At 46.6% G+C, this 23,250-nt stretch overlaps 1 long non-coding RNA gene across 1 annotated transcript in view; it reads right to left on the bottom strand.

Annotated features, from left to right (window-relative positions):
* Window positions 1-554: 554 nt before the first annotated feature.
* The window catches only part of LOC310666933, a 256,212-nt gene continuing 233,516 nt past the window's right edge, over window positions 555-23,250 (bottom strand). Inside the window, exon 2 of the long non-coding RNA XR_014506117.1 lies at window positions 555-620. This is a non-coding gene — a long non-coding RNA (uncharacterized lncRNA). The remainder of the gene's footprint in view (window positions 621-23,250) is intronic.

Below are 23,250 nucleotides of genomic sequence, written 5' to 3' on the forward strand. Positions count from 1 at the left end.
ATTCATGACTTATTATCCTATACGTTTCCACAATATCACAGAAATCATTCAAGGCCTGCCACTGACGTCATGTTATTGCAATGTTCATTGAGGTATTTTTTATACATGCCCCATTGTCTAATAAAAGTTTGATCACTATGACCTCTCAGTTTCCCTCTCATTTTTGCCAACTCTGCGTATTCTAAGAGTTTGCTTTGCCATTTCTAGTTCGGTTGGGATTTTTCCCCCTTTCCAATTTGTAGCAATCAGTACTCTTGCGGCTACCGTGGCTTACAGGAATATATCTCTCGCTTTATGTCTGTTCCTAGTATTCCCAAAATGAAAGCTTCTGGTTTTTTAAAAATGAGATCTTAACGTTCTTTTGAGCTCATTATAGACTACAGCCCAAATTTCTTTACTTTCTTACACTTCCACCGCATTTTAGATAATTTTAGTGGTGTTAGGTACCAGCGAAATTGCATCTTCATAAAATTTTCTCTCAAGGCATAACACGCGGTGAACTTCATATCTACCTTCCATGGCCTCTCCATAGTTGTCAACATTTCCCTTTTTTAAAGGGAAATTCCCTTATTCCGAATAGGATTCCTCGCGAGAAAAGGGGAAAGTTGACAGCTATGGGCCTTTCCCAGGCATCCATAGGGATGTTAAATGTAACCAAAGTCTTGAGCCCATTTAACCATTGCTGATTTTACCTCCTCCTCGACTTCCCAGTCAAGGAGTCTCCTAACAACTCTCAGCACCCTTAAGAAACGACATTTCCCAGATTTAACATGTTCATCTTATAAATCTGTAATGATACACTGGGCAAAGGATTTGGGAAATAATATCCAGATGGCAGGTTGGGAAAGGTTATGGAAAACAGATCTGAAATTCACGGCATGTTGTACACGGAAAGAAAAGGATATGAAAATGATATACTGGTGCTATTTGACTCCTAGGGACGCGGGTGGCGCTGTGGGTTAAACCACAGAGCCTAGGACTTGCTGATCAGAAGGTTGGCGGTTCGAATCCCCACAGCGGGGTGAGCTCCCGTTGCTCAGTCCCTGCTCCTGCCAACCTAGCAGTTCGAAAGCACAAAGTGCAAGTAGATAAATAGGTACCGCTTCAGTGGGAAGGTAAACAGCATTTCCATGCGCTGCTCTGGTTCACCAGAAGCAGCTTAGTCATGCTGGCCACATGACCCGGAAGCTGTACGCCGGCTCCCTCAGCCAATAAAGCGAGATGAGCGCCGCAACCCCAGAGTCAGTCACGACTGGACCAAATGGTCAGGGGTCCCTTTACCTTTACCTTTAAGTTAACAAAAAAGGACGCAGGTGGTGCTGTGGGTTAAACCACTTGCCGATCAGAAGGTCAGCGGTTCGAATCCCCACGACGGGGTGAGCTCCCGTTGCTCGGTCCCTGCTCCTGCCAACCTAGCAGTTCAAAAGGACATCAAAGTGCAAGTAGATAAATAGGTACCACTCCGGCGGGAAGGTAAATGGCGTTTCCGTGCGCTGCTCTGGTTCGCCAGAAGCGGCTTAGTCATGCTGGCCACATGACCCGGAAGCTGTACGCCTGCTCCCTCGGCCAATAAAGCGAGATGAGCGCCGCAACCCCAGAGTCAGCCACGACTGGACCTAATGGTCAGGGGTCCCTTTACCTTTAAAGTTAGCAAAAATGTATAAAACAAGTACAAATTCCTGCTGAAAATGTAAAGAAAAAGAAGGTACCTTTTATCATATGTGGTGGTCATGTAAGGTAATAAAAGCTTTCCGGGAGATGATATAATGAAATGGGGGGGGGGGAGTTTAAAATAACTTTTGTTTAAAAACCAGAAACTTTTCTATTAGGAATTATAGGTACCAAAGGAGCAGAAAGGACTTTTGATGTATGTGACAACAGCCACTCAGATGCTACTAGCCCAGAGATGGAAAGAAGAAAGAGTCCCTACTAGAGAGGAATAACAAGCCAAGCTGACGGACTACTCTGAAATGGCAAAGCTGTCTGAAAACCTCAGGAACCAAGAGGACAAAAACTTTAAAAAAAGAATGGGGGAAAATTATAATCTATTTAAGAGACCAGTGCAAGCAGATGAAAGCACTAGCAGGATTTTAATTTCACTTGTAAGGTAACAACCACTAGGGACAGATACAAAATACAGATTATGAAATAATATGCAGTTGTAAATGTTGACAGTAGGACCCATGGAGGTGATGGGGGAGGTCTTGAGATTCAGAGCAAGCGCTAGATATGGATATGCATTTGGACTGTTATAAATTTATATTTGTAAAATCAAATAAAACTGATTTTGAAAAGAAGAAGAACTAAGCAACTGTGAAAAATAAAAACAGCTTTGCCAGAAAAAATAAGAAAAGACACGACACTTCCCAGGGTTCTTTGGGGGAAGCCATGACGGTTAAAGTGGTAGGATGCTACTTATAGTACAGATGGAGCCCTGAATGGTCTGTCTTCCTAAGAACGTACGTATGGTCGTGTCAAGCAGCTTTGGGGCATTTGCTCAAAATACAGTGGTACCTCGGGCTAGGAATTTAATTTGTTCTGGAGGTCCGTTCTTAACCTGAAACTGTTCTTAACCTGAAGCACCACTTTAGCTAATGGGGCCTCCTGCTGCCACTGCGCCGCCGCTGCACGATTTCTGTTCTCATCCTGAAGCAAAGTTCTTAACCCGAGGTACTATTTCTGGGTTAGCGGAGTCTGTAACCTGAAGCGTCTGTTAACCTGAAGCGTCTGTAACCCGAGGTACCACTGTATGTCACATCAAGCAGGATGTGGAAGCTGTGCCACACCCCCAAATACTCCAACCCATATTCTGGCCAATGGTCAGGGATGGTGGGAATTAAGAGTCCAACCATGTCTAGAGAGGCACAGGTTCCCCGTCCCCAGAAGATGTAATGGTCTGGGATTGCGGGAGGTCAAAGACCCATTACTAAGTCTGTAGCATGATCCCTGCCTCCAGTGTCCTAGTACCACTTGGCCATTATGAAAGGGGGCCTTTTTAGCCGTTGAGATGAATTCTCCTCACCCTTTGTGTTGGCTGGAACCAGAGTGAAAGGAGGTGAGTTGACCACTGAGGACTGGCTCCCAGGGTCACTCTGCAGACGCCATGTGGGGAGAACAACAAAGTTAAGCATCTAGGCACATTGGCAACACCAGTGGCGTAGCGTGGGTTGTCAGCACCCGGGGCAAGGCAAGTAATTTGCGCCCCCTAACCCATGGATTTTAGCAGGGGGCAGAGAGCTGCGAGTGCGAGCGCCCCCCCAGATGTTGCGCCTGGTGCGGCCGGCACCCCCTGCACCCCCCACGCTACGCCACTGGGCAACACAAAGCTGCTTCGGTGTCAAGAGAGTGGGGTGCAAGTTCTGCGATGTGCAATGGAACTCCAAGAAAAGCACAAATCATATTTAATAATAATAATAATAATAATAATAGTTATTATTTATACCCTACCCACTCTGGGTGGCTCCCAACAGAATATTCTAAAAGTTGGGTACAGTGGTACCTCGGGTTAAGTACTTAATTTGTTCCCGAGGTCCGTTCTTAACCTGAAACTGTTCTTAACCTGAAGCACCACTTTAGCTAATGGGGCCTCCTGCTGCCACTGCGCCGCCGGAGCAAATTTCTGTTCTCATCCTGAAGCAAAGTTCTTAACCCGAGGTACTATTTCTGGGTTAGCGGAGTCTGTAACCTGAAGCGTATGTAACCCGAGGTACCACTGTATTTCTTTATTTCCCTGACATCTGGTGGGAGGGTGTTCCACTACCGAGAAGGCCCTCTGCTTGGTTCCCTGTAACCTCACTTCTCGTGGTTAGGGAACTGGCAGAAGGCCCTCGGTGCTGGATCTCAGTGTCCTTGCTGAACGATGGGGATGGAGATGCTCCTTCAGGTATACTGGAATGAGGCCATTTAGGGCTTTAAATGTCAGCACCAACACTTTGAATTGAGCTCGGAAACATACTGGGAGCCAATACAGGTCTTTCAGGACCATTCTATGGTCTCAGGGGCCACTCCCAGTCACCAAAAAGAGATATTGGAAAGCTCCAAATTATTTGCCCATGTACGTATGCAGAAAATAGTATGTCTAGCTGCAAGGCAACCTACTAAGATCTGAATTATTATTATATAATGATATATTATTATGTAAGCATCATGGGGGGCATGGCTATAAGCAAGTGTAGCTGTGACTATCATGTTGGGACCCCATCTTTCTGAATTTGTGTCTACACTGCTGGACCTGACTCAAAATGAGGCTGCTTCCTTTGTTGTGAACTGCCCTGGGATTTTCAGATGAAGGGTGGTATACAAATTTAATAAATAATTGTAATGATATGCTCTTAGAATCTCAGCAAACACTGACATATTGACTGAATCCTCAGTCCATTTTAATTTACAGCAAAGATGTGAAAGTCTGAACATCTGGGTTTCATCTTTCTTTCCTACTCCTTCCCACCTGCCTTCAATCGACTGAACACAAGAACCCCCGGCGTGAGTCATGTCCATTTAAATATGGAAGCACATTATGAAACGCCATGGAGAGTCCAAAAGGTGGGGTTTTCTGTGGTTAGAGCTTACACAAGGGTCAAGACTGTTTGCTTTAAACATGGCGGGGGCTCCGCCATATCAGAGATGTAGGTGGCTTCCCCAATGCGGCGCAGCTTCTCGCTTGCTCCTCTCGTGCGTTTGGTCTCCTCTGCAATGTGTCTCGCCAGAGAAAGTCGCTGGAAGAACCAGAATGCATGCACAAAGGAAGCATCTTTGCTAACCTGGTGCCCTCCATATGCTTTTGACTACAACTGTCGTTGGAACCAGCCAGCATGGCAGTGCTAGCCGAGGCTGCTGGAGGTTGTGTCTCAAGCATTTAAAGGGCACTGAGGTGGCAAAGGCTCATCTGTCAGCACAGTAATGGAAGGCCCATTGGCAGGGGTAGAACATCTGCTTTGCACATGGAAGATCCCAGGTTCTGGCATAAATACCTTGTAAACCAACGCCTCTTGACCCAATATCAATTACAAGATCTTCAGGTGTCAGGGAACTGCCATCGGAGCTGGAGGCAGAGAGGAGGCTCCAGAGGGATGGCGGAGAGGGTCCCAGTAGGGAGAGAGGTAGCCCATCCGCTGGGGAAGGAAATCAGCGTAACACCAGTGGAGAAGGGGGGCAGATGGGGGAATCGGAGAGGTGGCTCCAGGACTCTTCGCCAGAGACCAGCAGAGAGGGCACGAGTACTCCGCTGCCCACACCCACTTTGCGCAGAAGACTTCCGCGCAGGCAAAGTAGGAGGAGACTGGGCGCCAAACAGCTTCTATGCTGGAAGAGGTTCAAGAAACGCCCACTGATGGATTCTGCCAGCGACTGAGGCAGCCACGGAACTTGAGGCTGTCCAGACAGAAAGGGTTCAACCAGGCAACCTAGCCAGGAGTAACGGCAACTTACGCACGAGCAACCCCTAGAACCATTACATCAGGTGATCATGAAGATGGATAAGAGGCACTTAAGAGATTGTCTCTTCAGGTCCGATGCAGAAAGGGATTTAACCACGATTGCCTCTACCAAAAGTTTACCATGGTTCCCACTTACCAAAATGGAGCACACCTGAGCTAGTTATCTGACAAAGCTCCCACTTGCCATACTAAGAATCCCTTTTACAGAATTACAGTTCCAACTGATGCCCTCGGCGGTGGTGGATGGTCAGTACGGCAAAGTACAGTACAAGGAGAGACTTTGTGTGGGTAACCTTGTGTAGAGGACCTGTGCCACTATTTATTGCAATGCCCGCCATATATAGAACCAAGAGACCGATTTATAAAACCCCTGATCATGAATGGAGCTCACTTGAACATGGTGGAAAGGGTGAAATGGCTGCTGAGTGATACTGATGACTTCGTAACTAAGTAGCACTATACGCGTTGGCAGCTAAGAAGATCAGGAGAAAAGAACTAGATAAAATAGCAGTCAATTGCAAAGGTGATTCAGACATTTAAGCTTCCACATTCTACATGAGAACCCCCTGCTATTCTATCATATGCAACAAATAATTTCTAGGAGACATGACCGTGATTTATTGTATTTTCAGTGCCTGATGTTTTTATGGTTATGGTTATTTTTATTTTTGGTTCTTTTGTGAATGATGTAATGGCCTTCAGCTAGTGTAATAAAGTTTATGAAAAATACCTTGTATCTGAAAGCCGCTGCCAGTCATTGAATACTGAGCTAGGTGGACCACCAGTCTGGCCTAATGTAAGGCTGTTTCCTGGACTCCTGTGTTCTTTACTGCACTGGTGGTTTTGGTGGTTATATTGTGGAAGACATGCCTTGCTGCTGTATGATCCACACGCATGTGAAGAACAAGAACACCTAACCCCATTCGTCTCTCTCAGGAGAATCACGTTGATTGAAGCCAGGCATGGATAACAGAGCTTGCCCTGCCTGCTACCCCCGGTTCTTCACCTTGCAAATAACCTCCTCTTTGGGACAAAGCAACCCTGCCCCAGGGAAAGTGAAGGATAAGCCTTGCTCCTGGAAACGGCACCTCAACCAAACAGCATTGCTCTTTTTTGAGGGATAAGAGTCCACACAATCTGCTCCTTCCTCTGAGTGGGCAGTTAGAGTTAAAAGTAGGATTCGCATGGCAGCGCTTTGGGGGATATGGTCCTCTGTGCCACTGAGCTCAGTCTAGGCAACACTTAGCTAGATGGATCATTGATCTGATTCAGGACTGAGCAGCTTCCTTCGCTATTAGGAAGGACAACAGGTTCAAACCACAGCTGAATTATCTGCTGTCTGTGTTCTTGCATTATTAGCCTTGAATGCAGGTACTGTAGTCTGAACAGTGAGGATATGACTATTTCTTATGCTAGTCACTGGGACCTAACCTTGGCCCACCATGTTTAGTTCCATTCTCAGAAGCAAGAGAAAGCCCATGTATAACCTCATTCAGCTTCCTCCGTGTGTCTCTGAACCATAGTTCTTTCTTTTTTGTAAGTTTTTTTTTACCTTAAAAAGATATAAACATATAACAAAAACAATTTTAAAAACATGTTTGGTGAGAGGGGGTTATTTAGAAAGTTTTGCTATTCATACAAAAATTTAAGAAGTGTACAGAGGCTACACATGGATGGCGCTGTGGTCTAAACCACAGAGCCTAGGGCTTGCCAATCAGAAGGTCAGCGGTTCGAATTCCCACAATGGGGTGAGCTCCCATTGCTGGATCCCTGCTCCTGCCAACCTAGCAGTTCGAAAGCACGAAGTGCAAGTAGAGAAATAGGTACCGCTCCAGCGGGAAGGTAAATGGAGTTTCCGTGCGCTGCTCTGGTTCACCAGAAGCGGCTTAGTCATGCTGGCCACATGACCCGGAAGCTGTACGCCGGCTCCCTCGGCCAGTAAAGCGAGATGAGTGCTGCAACCCCAGAGTCGGTCACAACTGGACCTAATGGTCAGGGGTCCCTTTACCTTTACAGAGGCTAAGGTTTCAACTCAGCCATTTTTGCAAGGACAAACTTTCATTAGCCTCGTGATTTATTCCTGTTATTATTCCCTTAATCTTTCCCAGGTTGCATTGGGTACTAACCGCTCTCTGCTATCGAAAAAATCCTGCAGCCAAACACGAAACTGAAGTCAAAATAATGCCTGGATTTGTTTTACCCAACCCTCGCAGTTCAGTGGGGTTTTCTTTCCAATTACGGGGCTCTCTTTGGTTTGAAATAATAGGGTTTCTTGATGTAGCTCGCTCAGCTGGTTTGAGGCTAATGCTGGGCAGCTCGGGGTTCATATCAAGGACGTGAAAAGGAAAGGTTTTCCAACTTTCGAGAAATCCCTCTGAGCTTACTTTTCACATCAAAGATTGTGTGGGTTATTGTATTAAGAACCCGCAGGATCCTGGAAGCCTTCAAATTCTGAGTCCCACCACCACAAGGGAAACCAGGTTTTGCAGCCACATAATCCTTTGCATTTTATAGTCAGAATTAGATCGGCTTGTTTTAAATTATGGGTTCACAGTAGCGCAGCAAGCAAGTGACTTTCTGGGTCAAGTACATCTAGCCCCATTCTCCATAAAGTACAGAATCTGGCACTGGGCAGAATTGCAAATGTCTGGTGTATCCTGGCACTACTATAAAGGTAAAGGGACCCCTGACCATTAGGTCCAGTCGTGACCAACTCTGGGGTTGCGGCGCTCATCTTGCTTTACTGGCCGAGGGAGCCAGCGTACAGCTTCCGGGTCATGTGGCCAGCATGACTAAGCCGCTTCTGGCGAACCAAAGCAGCGCATGGAAATGCCGTTTACCTTCCCGCCAGAGTGGTACCTATTTATCTACTTGCACTTTGAGGTGCTTTTGAACTGCTAGGTTGGCAGGAGCAGGGACCGAGCAACAGGAGCTCACCCCATCGCAGGGATTCAAACCGCCGACCTTCTGATCAGCAAGTCCTAGGCTCTGTGGTTTAACCCACAGCGCCACCCGTGTGCCACCTAATACTCGTTCTGTATTTGTAAGAACTCAATTCAGCACCTAAACCTTGGAGCTCCCTGACTCTTGAGATTAAGCAGGCACCTTCCCTACCCTCTTTTCATTGCCTGCTAAAAAACATTATTGTTTAGACAAGCCTACCCAAGTGCCTAGAAAATTTAGGTAATTTTAATCTGTTTACGTATTTTAACTTTTGTATGTTTTAAAGTATGGGTGTAAATTTTCCTTGATTTTATTATCTCTTTGTAAACCGCTTTGGGTCTTGTTTCGTTTTGTTACAATCAAGTAGTGTATAAATTTCATTGAATAGATAAATATCTTAAGGCCCACCTCCTTCCAACAGAGGCTGGTCCATTTGGGTGGACCAAACTCAACGTTCCTATTTACAACCCATTCAGGGAGTGGTACTGCCTGTTACTCACTCACTGGATCATCACCTTGTTGTGGCGTGTGGGCTTGCACGTTCAGAAGAAGAAGAAGAGGAAGAAGAAGAAGAAGAGTAGTTTGGATTCGATATCCTGCTTCATCACTACCCTAAGGAGTCTCAAAGCAGCTAACAATCTCCTTTCCCTTCCTCCCCTTGTGAGCAAAGCCATTGGGAGTCTCGTACTCCCAGCAGGGTCACCCAAGGCGGATCCACCAGTGCCAAAGCAATGACTCTTCAACATCAACTTCGTTGGACTGGTCATGTCGTGCGGATGCCTGATGATCGTCTTCCAAAGCAACTACTCTATTCCAAACTTAAAAATGGAAAGCATAATGCTGGTGGTCAACAAAAGAGGTTTAAAGACTCTCTCAAGGCAAATCTAAAAAAAAAAAAAAAGTAGTATAGACACTGACAACTGGGAAGCAATAGCCTGCAAGTGCTCCAATTGGAGAACAGCCTTTACCAAAGGTGTCACGGGCTTTGAAGATGCTCAGACTCAGGACGAAAGGGAGAAACGTGCTAAGAGGAAGGCATGCTTGGCAAACCCTCACCATGATCAACTCCCACCCGGAAACATATTTCCCCACTGTGGAAGGACATGTGGATCCAGAATTGGCCTCCACAGTCACTTGCGGACTCACTGTTAAGACCGTGTTTTCATGGAAGACAATCTTACTCACTATGAGTGATCTCCAAAGAAGAAGAGAAGGAGAAGGGGAGATTGCCTGTTCTCTTCCTCTTGGTCTCAGTGCTGCCCTTGAATAACTCAACAGGGAGGAGACTGGGGACAAAGCCAGAATGAGTTGTCTCTATCTGTTGTTAGCTCTAGCGCCACCTACTGTCGAGCTCCCTGCCTTCTGCCCCATCAGGCCCAATGGGCACCAGCCACCACTAAGCCTGTCAGGAATTTTAGGCCATCACTCAAGAGCCTTCTCCTTTCCCCACCAACAACTTCAGAGGTAAAGTGGTTGGATACCCAGGACAGAGTCTTTTCTGCCACTATACCCAGGCTGCACCCAATGTTTGTCTGGCTTCTTCACCCATGATCTTCATGCATTACGTTAACACAAGAAAGTCAACTTCAGAGGCCCTTCCAAACAGAAGAAGCAGACAGTGTTTTTATTTTCAGTTACATGCTACAAACCTAGACAGCATCTTGAAAAGCAGAGACATCACCTTGCCGACAAAGGTCCGTATAGTTAAAGCTATGGTTTTCCCAGTAGTGATGTATGGAAGTGAGAACTGGACCATAAAGAAGGCTGATCGCCGAAGAATTGATGCTTTTGAATTATGGTGCTGGAGGAGACTCTTGAGAGTCCCATGGACTGCAAGAAGAACAAACCTATCCAGAAGAAGAACAAACCTATCCATTCTGAAGGAGACCAGCCCTGAGTGCTCACTGGAAGGACAAATCCTGAAGCTGAGGCTCCAATATTTTGGCCACCTCATGAGAAGAGAAGACTCCCTAGAAAAGACCCTGATGTTGGGAAAGACTGAGGACACAAGGAGAAGGGGAGACAGAGGATGAGATGGTTGAACAATGTTCTCGAAGCTACCAACATGAGTTTGACCAAACTGTGGGAGGCAGTGGAAGACAGGAGTGCCTGGCGTGCTCTGGTCCATGCGGTCACTAAAAGTCAGACATGACTAAACAACAACAGCAACAACAATGGTAGGATGTCCCTGTTTTCATTGGAGAAATGTTGGAGGGTGTGGAGTTATCCAACCCCCCAAGCTGTCTGAAGGCAATCCTGTATAGGAAATGGTGTTTTTTAAATGTTTTATTATGTTTTTATGTGTGCTAGAAGCTGCCCAGAGTGGCTGGGGAAACCCAGTAAGATGTGTGGGGTATTAAATGGTAAAATTATTGCAATCTAATGGGACATCCCTATTTTCATCGGAGAAATGTTGGGAGGTATGAGCTTGGTTGTCCCCTAGTTGAAACCCTGGAGAGGTGCTGTCAAGTCAAGATAGACAATGTTGAGCTATATGGAGCAATGGTTTGACTCAGCAGAAGGCAGCTGCCTATGTTCCTACATCTCTTTATCTGGGGCTGCTAGCAGGGACTTGGAACAAGCCATAATAAAATAATAGAAATAAGTGGTTCCAGTGGGAAGAGGCCTTGGAGATATATCTTCCTCTACCACAGTCTTCTCCTGTTTGACATGCAAGCTCAAGAGATACGTCATATCCTCTCCTACACTCAAGAGGCAAAGGGATTCAACCCCCCTGCCCAAAGAAGGAAGTTTTGGGGGGGAATGTTTCCATCTATACGCAGCAGATTCCCAACGCGGAGCCAGAAAATCCCCTCCAGGAATCCAACCACAGGCTCTTCCAATTTGCCCCTCTTTCATCCAGGAACACTCTGGTGGGTTTGTGCGGAAGGGGAGGCTTCCAAGTGCTTCCCCTCCTTGCCTAATAATATCCATCAAAGCGTTTCCAGTTTTAAAAGCAAGGACACACATCACAAGGCGGGCTCAGCAGGAAATTGTCTCTGGGAAGGCAGGGCCAGCCTTTTCTTACCAGCCAGAACAAAACCATGAGATCCTGATAGGCCTTTGGCTCAGTCCCCCCCCCCCCAGCTCTGTTTTCCTTCTCTCTCCAGACGGATTTTATTTTTATGATGTTGGGGAGCGGGGGGAAAAGATGGAAAAATCTGGCTTTCGCACTTACTTCTTTTTGGCGATTGTGCGTCTTGGCTATTATAGAGATATCTGTGACAGAAAAGAGCTGTCCGGTTTGCTAAACAAGTCAGACCTGCTACATAATGTTGCAGCATAGACTAGCAAACCTATGCCATAACCCCAGCAATGGGGAATCTCAGGCACAGGGACAAAATGTAGCCTTCCAGGCCAGTAGCACAGGGGTAAGTTCAGAAGTGCAGAGTACTTTCAGGATAGTCACAGCCCTGCCCGCTCATAGCCACACCTCCTTCTAAGAGTAAGACTATACAATAATCTTATAACTATACAGTAATACAGGGGTACCTTGGTTCTCAAACTTAATCCGTTCCAGAAGTCATGAATTTTACTATCTATCGAGACCATTGATCCATATAATAAAAGCAATAATCAATGTACTGTATTATAAAATAAATAAGACAGTATTGCAGGTGATAAAATTTTAAAAAAATTTTTTACCTGCACTGATGATATCATTGTTTGGATGGGGGGCTTTTATCCATTTCTGCAGTCACACAATCAATCAATCAGTAGCTGAACTGGTTTCCACACAGTCACAAAAACAAATTAATCTAAAGCAAAATAAATAGCAAAAACAAAAGCGCTGTTTGACTTCCAAAATGTTTGAAAACCAAGGCACAGCTTCTGATTGGTGCAGGCGCCCTGGAAACAATAGCCAACAACCGCATCGGATGTTCGGCTTCCAAAAAATGTTCCAAAACCAGAACACTTACTTCCCGGTTTTTGGCATTTGGGAACCAAGGCGTTTGAGTACCAAGGTGTTTGAGAACCAAGGTACCACTGCAATTATTAGGGATGCGTTGCAATAATCATGTGTTGCCTTTCAGCTAGATATACCATTTTCCAGGTATGTACATAGGCAAATGATTTGGAGTGTTCCCATGTTTTCTTTCCGAGCGACTTAAGTTTTGTTTTCCTTGAAGTGCAGAACTTGCACCCCGTTCTCTTGAACAGGAAGCCCCTTGTGTTTTCAGTATTCCGAAATGCTTATCTTTGATGCATAGAGAGCCACTCCTCCTTGGTGTTCCTCCTGCATGACCTCTCCAGAGTGGCCCCAGGAGCCATTCCTCACCTCCTCTTTTCACTCTCGTTGGCTCCAATCAGCACAAAGGGTGACAAGACATTATTATTATTTATTGAATGTAAATACTACCCTACACCCGAAGGTCTCAGGGCGGTTCACAGAAGACTTCTTCTCAGTGCTGAGAAATCTCCCCTTTCATGTCTCTAAGATGCTGGACTCTGCTGGCCCCCTACTGCAGAAAGAATAATGGTTCTTTGACACAACACTGGACAACTACACCTCTGTATCTGGCCCTTGGAGACCCTTCCAAGCCACACCTCCTCAACTGCACCCCCAGACCACCTATAACCTGTAGGGATGTGCGTAGATGCTAGGAGAAGATATATGTATTAGATGTTTTCCTTCCTCTGGAACCATGGTTGGATTAAGAACCTTCAAGGTCCTAAGCACTGAGAAGATTATTTGTGTCATTGTGAGAGTAAGACTGAGCTTTGTCTACAATTTCAAAAATTCAGTAAAAAGTATAATAGAAAATGGGCTGGGGGGAGAAGCACATCGGAAAAAATTATGGAGGAGGTGGCTGTAATGGTTCTAGGGGTTGCTCGTGCGTAAATTGGTGCCAACACCTGGCTAGGTTGCCTGAGTAAACCTTTCCTGTCCGGACAGCCACTCACCCGTGGCTGTCTCAATCGCTGGCAGAATCCGTCAGTGGGCGTTTCTTGAACTTCTTCCAGCATAAAAGTTCTTTGACGCCTAGTCTTCGCCTACTCTCCCTGCGCGGAAGCCTTCTGCGCAGGGAGGGTGTGGGCATCGGAGGACCCGTGCTCTCCCTGCTGGTCCCCGGCGAGGAGTCTTGGAGCCACCTCGCCGATTCCCCCATCTGCCCCCCTCCTCCACTGGTGCTACGCTGATTTCCTTCCCCAGAAGATGTGCTGCTTCTCTCCCTCCCGGGACACTCTCCGGAATCCCTCTGGAGCCCTCCCTCTCCTTCTGGCTCCGATGGCAGTTCCCTGACAGTGGCTTTCGGTGGCTGCTCGCCACAATGGCTGTGGTCTGTCTCCATGACTGGAGGCAATAATACTTCTGAATACCAGTTGTGGGAGACTGCAGGAGCAGAGAGGGCTGATGCACTCGTGCCCTGCTTGCGACGTCCCCATTGGGGCATCTGGTGGGTCACTGTGAGCAGTGCCAGATTTACGTATAAGCTAAACAAGCTATAGTTTAGGGCCCCACTCTCTTGGAGGTCCCCTCAAAAATTAAAGGGAAAGAAACCTGGATGTACATTTCCAAAATATAAGATAAACCAATAAAATAAAACCTACATACAGCAACAGTGTTTTGTGTTGGCTCCTGTAATGGGCCCCGCCCACTAGCCTGCTCCCTAAAATATCACTGGTTTGCTCATTTCTATATATAGGGTGCCTACATTCTGCATGGACTGGTTGCATGGCAACATATGTCCATCAATTACAATATAGCATATATTCAACACCAAAAACAGCGACAATTTGTTGTTGACAAAGGACTTTCAGTAGCTGAGGGCCTCATCAAACCTAAATCTGGCCCTGACTGTGAGAACAGGACTAGATGAGCCACTGGCCTGATCCACCAGAGCCATTCTTGGGTTAAGCAGCGAGTCATTTTCACACCTCCTCAAAAGAGATGGGCTAAGATGCTGCAAAGGCTGCAGTCTGTGCAATGACACCTCTTGGTGTGTGGGAAATATCAAAAGAGGAAACTGATGGAGGTGGAGGTGAAAAAAATGCGAAAGAGCTTTCTGGACTTCCAAGCAAGACGCAGACAAACTCGCCCTCTGTTTATTATCTCCAGCCGGTTGGCATGAACAAGGGAGGGCCTGAATGTTCCCTTGGTTACTTCCTCTGTGGCCGAACACACACTGAGCAACAACCCAGGGGGACGGAAAGGAAGTGGAGGGGAGACAGAGCGAACACAAGGAGAGGCGGGCAGGACAGAGCAGCTACGAAAATGTCAGAGGTTCAAAAGCCGGCCAGGAACAAACGCCGCGGATTAGCTCTCCAATTTGTTGACACTGCCATAGGCCGTGTTTTCCTTGGCATGGTCTGGCTCTAGAGATCATGTGGGCTCCCCAAAGTATTTGTGAATTAATTACCAGGTACTGTTCAGAACAACAACATGGTTTCCCGTGCAGCGTAAGGAAAGCATGACCCGCCCCCGCCCCGCCACCGAAATATGGAACACCCAGGATTATTTAAATAATGTCTTATTTGAGAAGGATCTCAAAGTGTCAAAGATAAGCAAATCTGGAACTGTAGCCAGGGACTCACTAGAGCCAAGGGGTGACGGGAGGGACCCCTTGGCCCTCCAGATGTGGCTGGACTTCAACTCCCATCGACCTCAGACAGTATGGACTATGCCCAGAGATGATGGGAGTTGTAGTCCTACTATTTTGTGGTGGTGAGATGGTTTTCTCACCCTGTTCTAGGGCAGAGGAGTGTGTCCCCAGGGCTGGATTAAGACCTTTAAAGGCCCCCAGCACTGGAAATATTATGGTGCCTGTGCCCATAGGTAATTCAAAATCAATGCTAAACAATAAAATAAAATTTTATTGGTCACGTTTCACCCTGCCTCTTATCTGATTTCTTTTTTAAAAAAGAAACCGAATTATACAATGTACACTCTTTCTATGTATATATGTATGAAAGATAAACAAATACATTAGTAAAAAAACCAAAACCCATAGAGTTATTGCAACTTCTGGAGTGTTTCAGGTTGGCGAACCCTGATATAGTGACTCTACGGACTGTATGTTGAAACTACTATTTTCTCCACAAAGGGAATTGGTGTTGCCACCTAAGCTGGTGGCAATGAAACCGTTCTTAACCTGAGGTACCACTTTAGCTAATGTGGCCTCCCACTGATGCGGGCACGATTTCTGTTCTCATCCTGAGGTAAAGTTCTTAACCCGAGGTACTACTTTTGGGTTAGCGGAGTCTGTAACCCAAAGTGTTTGTAACCTGAGGTACCACTGTAAGTCAGAAATAACCCAATGTACCTTGATTTGGGGGGGCACTAACTGGCCTGACCCTGTGGCAAGGCAGAAAGCTCCTGGCCTCTGTGGTGAGTATTTTTTCCCTTCCTACGTGTGCCCTATTAGTGTGGGATGTACAGTGGTGCCCCGCAAGACGAATGCCTCGCAAGACGGAAAACCCGCTAGACAAAAGGGTTTTCTGTTTTTCAATGCGCTTCGCAGGACGAATTTCTCTATGGGCTTGCTTCACAAGATGAAAATGTCTTGCGATTCTTGCGAATTTTTTTCGCTCCCCACCCCCTTTTTCTAAGACACTAAGCTGCTAATAGCCTTTTAGCAGCTAATCTGCTAATCCCTTAAGCCTTTAATAGCCGCTAATAGCCGCTAAACCGCTAATAGCGCTAATCCGCTAATCCGCTAATAGGGTTGCTTCGCAAGATGAAAAAACCGCTAGACGAAGAGACTCGCGGAACGGATTCTTTTCGTCTTGCGAGGCACCACTGTATCATCACTGAAGCAGTCAAACACAACATTTCCTGTTGCCTAGAGCGGACACGCAGGGTAATGTTGCTCCAGACAGGGAGGACTTCCTGTCATACCTGCTCTGGAGCGTCCTCCCCCTGTGTGTGACCAGGTAGATGGGTGTGACCCTAGCAGACCCTATAAAAGGGCTAGTCATGCAGCCATCTTCCTCTTTTGCCATCTTCCTCTCTTCTGGCTCTTAGCCAACAGCACATGGCTCATCCTTACAGAGAATGGAAACCACAAGGTAGAAAGTCCGGGGCCTAGCTCAGACATCTCTACAAATGTCACTGTAACCACAAGATAAAGCCTTCCTTCAGAATCCTACTGTGAACTGAATCTAAGTGAACTTTGTTGTTGTTGTTTAGTCGTTCAGTCGTGTCCGACTCTTCGTGACCCCATGGACCAGAGCACACCAGGCACTCCTGTCTTCCACTGCCTCCCGCAGTTTGGTCAGACTCATGTTTGTAGCTTCGAGAACACTGTCCAACCATCTCGTCCTCTGTCGTCCCCTTCTCCTTGTGCCCTCCATCTTTCCCAACATCAGGGTCTTTTCCAGGGAGTCTTCTCTTCTCATGAGGTGGCCAAAGTCTTGGAGCCTCAGCTTCAGGATCTGTCCTTGCAGTGAGCACTCAGGGCTGATTTCCTTAAGTGTGGATAGGTTTGATCTTCTTGCAGTCCATGGGACTCTCAAGAGTCTCCTCCAGCACCAGAATTCAAAAGCGTCAATTCTTCGGCGATCAGCCTTCTTTATGGTAAGTGAACTTTACTCTTACTTTTAAACAAGACTGTCGTGCTATTATTGTTGTTAAGAGGGAAATAAAAGGGGAAACTTACCAGGAACAATCCAAGCTGGACAAGCCAGACTGGATTGCTTAACTTTAATGATTCTAATGAATCCACCAACTTGCACAGCAACGTGTAAGGGAATGTGCTCTGCTCCTTGTTCACTAGTGTGTGTGTGAGGAAGGATAATATTTAATCAATATACTCTCTCCTACTTCCCTCAACATTCCCACAATTGGAACCAGCAACAAATCAGAGCCTGGGAGAACACACACACACACACACACACACACACACGATACGATAATCTTTATTTTCATTGTCCCATACAGAACAACGAAATTGAAAAATCTACACCAGACATTCAAAACCAACAAGCCTGCTATCCCAGCTATCCCAGCCTGGTTAGCCCTCTAAAAACTCTGATAAAAGGTAAAGGTACCCCTGCCCGTACGGGCCAGTCTTGCCAGACTCTAGGGTTGTGCACTCATCTCACTCTATAGGCTGGGGGCCAGCGCTGTCCGCAGACACTTCCGGGTTACGTGGCCAGCGTGACATCGCTGCTCTGGCGAGCCAGAGCCGCACACGGAAACGCCGTTTACCTTCCCGCTAGTAAGCGGTCCCTATTTATCTACTTGCACCTGAGAGTGCTTTCGAACTGCTAGGTTGGCAGGCACTGGGACCGAACAGCGGGAGCGCACCCCGCCGTGGGGATTCGAACCGCCGACCTTTCGATCGGCAAGCCCTAGGCACTGAGGCTTTTACCCACAGCGCCACCCTAAAAAAAAAAAAAAAAACTCTGATACCCCATAATTAAATACAATATGCTCCCATAGAGACTACTTTACACTGTGTTTAAAACCAAAATCACATTTGGATAGAAACTGTTTCTCAGGCGGCTAGTCCTAGTCTTAATAACACTGTACCTACGCTCACACACAGAGTATATAACCATGATCTCTATGTTCTGCCTCCAACACTGGACACAGTGACACCTCTGAATACCAGTTGCTGGTGGTCAGAGAAGGAGAGAGCATTCTTGTGTTCAGTTCTTGCCTCCCATGGGCATCTGGTTGGCTGCTGTGAGAACTCAGTGGGCCGTTGGCCTCATCTAGCAAGGCTATTCTTACGTTTGTAAGTTGTACCGTCCAGGAAAGAGATTATTATGTGATTCTGCTGCATGTCTAGATCAGCTGTCAGAGATAGATCCCTCTCCTCTCATGCCTAGAGAACTGCTGTAAGCAGCAGCCTTGGGGTTTAGCACTTTGCCACAGGAAAGAAATTAGGGAACAGATGGCGGATAATGAATGACAGGAAAGCTTAGCATTTGTTTGTTCCCTTCCTTCTCCCTCCCTCCTTCTCAGGTCTCATTGGCTCTAGTTATGGAGCTTCCCAGTCAGCGAAAATGCACAGAGGGAGGTTTTCTCTTTTGCTGAAATATTGCCCTCCCCTTGCCACAAGTTAACCCAGACAGAGGCTCTTCAAATCACTTCCTTGCTATGGCGATGGCTGCATCTGATCCACCTTGCAACAAAACGTGCCAACATGGCACATCTCCCCTGGTGCTGACACTGAATTGGTGGGAAGAGGGTCAAAGCCACGGGCAGAGACAGCTGGTAGGTCATTAGCTCTCAGGAAGAACAGCGTTTAACAGTTGTCTGGTCAGCGTGAAGGCAGACATGGTCCACCCAAAGCTGAAGAGAAGGCAGAGAGTTTGGCAAATCTGACTGACTGGTGGCAAGTGTAGCTTGGAAAGGTGTTTTTTTGTTGACCAGTTAGTGGATGGCATCACAGCTCAGTGACAGTGTGGTTGCACTTCAGGTTCAAGGGCCCAGGTTAAGTCCTTAGCACTTCAGGTAGCAAGTGATGGGAAAGGGCAAAGCCGGCACCCATTAGGCAATGCTGGGTAAGATTTTGATCAGTTGGCTTCTGTCCAAAGCAGGGCACCCGATGTCATTGGGGTGTCATGTGATGTGGGTTATTTACAATGCAGTCTAACCAGCAATGCTAGGCAGGCACATGATAGGAGCTGAGGCTCAGAGTCCTGTAAGTTTCCTAGACACTTCCTAGACACTGACAGACACTTCCACTGTGCCCTTTCAGGGGGAGGGCATTGCTATACATATACAGTGGTACCTTGGCTTACAAACGCTTTGGGTTACAAACGCTTCAGATTAAAGACTCCGCTAACCCGGAAGTAGTACCTCGGGTTAAGAACTTCACTTCAGGATGAGAACAGAAATCGCGAGGCGGAAGCGCAATGGCAGCGGGAGGCCCCATTAGCTAAAGTGGTGCTTCAGGTTAAGAACAGTTTTAGGTTAAGAACGGACCTCCAGAATGAATTAAGTTCTTAACCAGAGGTACCACTGTACAATGGAACCTTGGTTCCGAAACACCTTGGTTGTACGTTTCGGTTCTTGAACACCAAAAACCTGGAAGCAATTGCTTCCGTTTTCAATTGTTTTTCGGAACCCGAACCTGTGACGCGGCTTCCGCTGAGTGCAAGAAGCTCTTGCAACCAATGGGAAGCTGCGCCTCAGTTTTTGAACATTTCGGAAACCGAATGGGCTTCAGGAATGGATTTCGTTTGAGAACTGAGGTACCACTGCAATCTCACCTGGCTGGGGCACTTCCTCTTTCGCCTCATTCCAGCAGTGTAGAACATCTGCATATCTGAGCTCCGTTGCTCAGACACCATTTTAAAATTAGACTAAAGTATGTTGCCATTTTAAGCTTGCCTGAATAAAGCTGCTGTATCTGTTACTGTTCAACAAGTATTCTGAGTGAGTAAATGTTACTTTTTACCTTTTACAAGACTGGGGGAATCCAGTCTGCTTTGAAGCATCCTGGATTATTTAATCTAAAAGGCTAAAACTAGCCTATCTAAACTTCCCCTTTAAGCTGCAAAGGGATGCAGTCTGCTGAGCTCACAAACGGAAGGAAAGCTCTGTTCCGGAGCCCATTCACATCCAAAAGCGAACGCAACCCACGTCTACGCATCTGCGTGAGGCGCAATCCGCCGCTTCCGTGCATGCGCGTGACATCATTTTGACCGTATGCACATGCGCGAGCGGCAAAACCTGGAAATAATGTGCTACATTACTTCCGGGTTGCCAAAATACCCAAAATACTTATCCCGAAGCTACTTAACAGGGAGAAATGTAAAGTATTGCCCTTGGGCAAAAAAAATGAGAGGCACAAATACAAGATGGGTGACACCTGGCTTGAGAGCAGTACATGTGAAAAGGATCTAGGAGTCTTGGTTGACCACAAACTTGACATGAGCCAACAGTGTGACGCGGCAGCTAAAAAAGCCAATGCAATTCTGGGCTGCATCAATAGGAGTATAGCATCTAGATCAAGGGAAGTAATAGTGCCACTGTATTCTGCTCTGGTCAGACCTCACCTGGAGTACTGTGTCCAGTTCTGGGCACCACAGTTCAAGAAGGACACTGACAAACTGGAACGTGTCCAGAGGAGGGCAACCAAAATGGTCAAAGGCCTGGAAACGATGCCTTATGAGGAACGGCTAAGGGAGCTGGGCATGTTTAGCCTGGAGAAGAGGAGGTTAAGGAGTGATATGATAGCCATGTTCAAATATATAAAAGGATGTCACATAGAGGAGGGAGAAAGGTTGTTTTCTGCTGCTCCAGAGAAGCGGACACGGAGCAATGGATCCAAACTACAGGAAAGAAGATTCTACCTAAACATTAGAAAGAACTTCCTGACAGTAAGAGTTGTTCGACAGTGGAATTTGCTGCCAAGGAGTGTGGTGGAGTCTCCTTCTTTGGAGGTCTTTAAGCAGAGGCTTGACAACCATATGTCAGGAGTGCTCTGATGGTGTTTCCTGCTTGGCAGGGGGTTGGACTCGATGGCCCTTGTGGTCTCTTCCAACTCTATGATTCTATGATTCTATAATTGTACTTCAAACCAAGGTATGACTGTAGTGGTTTATCCACCAAGTCTGGATTGTCACTGAAAAACAGATTCAGCTATGCAAACTTTGGGGGACTTTGTGATATGCTAATGTGTAATTTTACTTATTTCATTAAACACTTGTTCCCCAAAATATGCCACCTTCAGTCATGTCCCCACTTCCCCAATCGCCTTCTCAATCCAGCCTGCGGATGGTCCAGGAATCAGCATGTTTTTACATGAGTACAATGTGTGCTTTTATTTAAAATGCATCTCTGGGTTATTTGTGGGGCATAAGAATTCGTTCATTTGTTTATTTTTCAAAATATAGTCCGCCCCCCCCCCAGGTCTGAGGGACAGTGGACCGACCCGCTGCTGAAAAATTTTGCTGACCCCTACCTTAGAGCCTTGGTGGCTCCGATGCTGAGATGTGGGGAGAAGAGTCTAGAAGCTAAAGGAAGCAGAAAAGGAAAAAAGGAAAAGGAAAAGGAAGACTTACCTCCAAATGCCTCTATTATTAGGCTTATGGATAAGCCTGCCTTTATCCTCCCCAATTGCTAGAGAATTAGTCAACAATAAATTGTTCAAAACTCCCCTCCACATATTTATGTGTCAGCTTTGAAAGGTGGAGAAGCTGATGAGAGAGTGACTAGGTGATTAATTTGAGATTCACCTGTTGGTGCCTTGCTCCCTTGCCGGGCTGTTTAGAGAACCATGGTGGGAAAGGCGCTGTCAATCAAGTTGGCTGGGGATTTCAGCTTTGACTTTTATCTGCTAATTAGCACTCATGGTGGAGTCAGCAGGGGGCCCTTTAGTGAAAGTCAGCTCTGGCCCAAACCTCCCCACAACCTCAAAACAAACAAAAACAAAGTTCAACACAGCCAATCACAAACAAGCAACCGCACCCTAGGCCAACCACAATTTCTCTCACCACCAAAGGAACACGAGCGAATAGCAAAGAGAACCTGCACAAACGAGGCTGGCACAAAAACCCACACATACATTAAGCAAAATAGAAATATCGCCTCCCGACCCCACACTCCACCTCCACCTCTTCTCCCCATTTTTCTTCCTAATGTAACCCTAATGTCTCAACAAATGAAACTGACCTATGGAAAATGAAACCTGAAAAAAGAGACATTGCGCATACCTTTGTAAACCAAGAAAACTTTAATAAAATATTAAAAATAAAAATAAAAACACAGGCAAACAAAACAACCCTGGAATAATAGAGCTTTCTGTTTCATCATCAGACCCGTTGGAGATGTTAAGCTACACCAAAGATGGGGAACCTGTGGCCCTCCAGGTGTGGTTGCACTCCAACTCCCATCATCCCTGAACAGGTAAAAAGGTAAAGGTAAATGACTCCTGGATGGTTAAGTCTACTCAAAGGCAACTATGGGGTGTGGTGCTCATCTCGCTTTCAGGCCGAGGAAGCTGGTGTTTGTTCACAGACAGCTTTCCGGGTCATGTGACCAGCAGGACTAAACTGCTTCTGGTACAATGGAACACTGTGACGGAAACCAGAGTGCATGGAAACGCCGTTTACCTTCCTGCCTCAGCAGTACCTATTTATCTACTTGCGCTGGCGTGCTTTTGAACTGCTAGGTTGGCAGGAGCAGGGACAGAGCAACGGGAGCTCATTCCGTTGTGGGGATTTGAACCGCCAACCTTCTGATTGGCAAGCCAAAGAGGCTCAGTGGTTTAGACCACAGTGCCACCCACATCCTGACCAATGGCTGTGCTAGCTGGGGCTGATGAGAGCTGGAGTCCAACAGCATCCAGATGCTACAGTCTTGATCCACAGGCTAGGATTAAAGTGAATCAGTGAAATCAGTGAAAGCTTAAAAATCCTAACCTGTAGCACTATCCTAGCCGTGCCTACTTAGAAGTCAGTACTATCAAGTTCAATGGGGCTTAAAGGTAAAGGTAAAGGGACCCCTGACCATTAGGTCCAGTCGTGGCTGAATCTGGGGTTGGGGCGCTCATCTCGCTTTACTGGCCAAGGGAGCCGGCGTACAGCTTCCGGGTCATGTGGCCAGCATGACTAAGCCGCTTCTGGCAAACCAGAGCAGCGCACAGAAATGCCGTTTACCTTCCCACTGCAGTGGTACCTATTTATCTACTTGCACTTTGACGTGCTTTTGAACTGCTAGGTGGGCAGGAGCTGAGACAGAGGAACGGGAGCTCACCCCATCGCAGGGATTCGAACCGCTGACCTTCTGATCAGCAAGTCCTAGGCTCTATGGTTTAACCCACAGCACCACCCGCGTCCCTCAATGGGGCTTACTTCTGGGTAATCAAGGGTTGGAATAAAGTCCCATTGATTTCAGGAGAACTGGCAAGATTTATTGGGAAAGTAAACTGTTCCTACATTTAAATGTCATGGCGAATGTGCTTTGGAAATC

Source organism: Podarcis tiliguerta (assembly GCF_965153285.1).
Source record: "Podarcis tiliguerta genome assembly, chromosome: 16".
Lineage (NCBI taxonomy): Eukaryota > Metazoa > Chordata > Lepidosauria > Squamata > Lacertidae > Podarcis > Podarcis tiliguerta.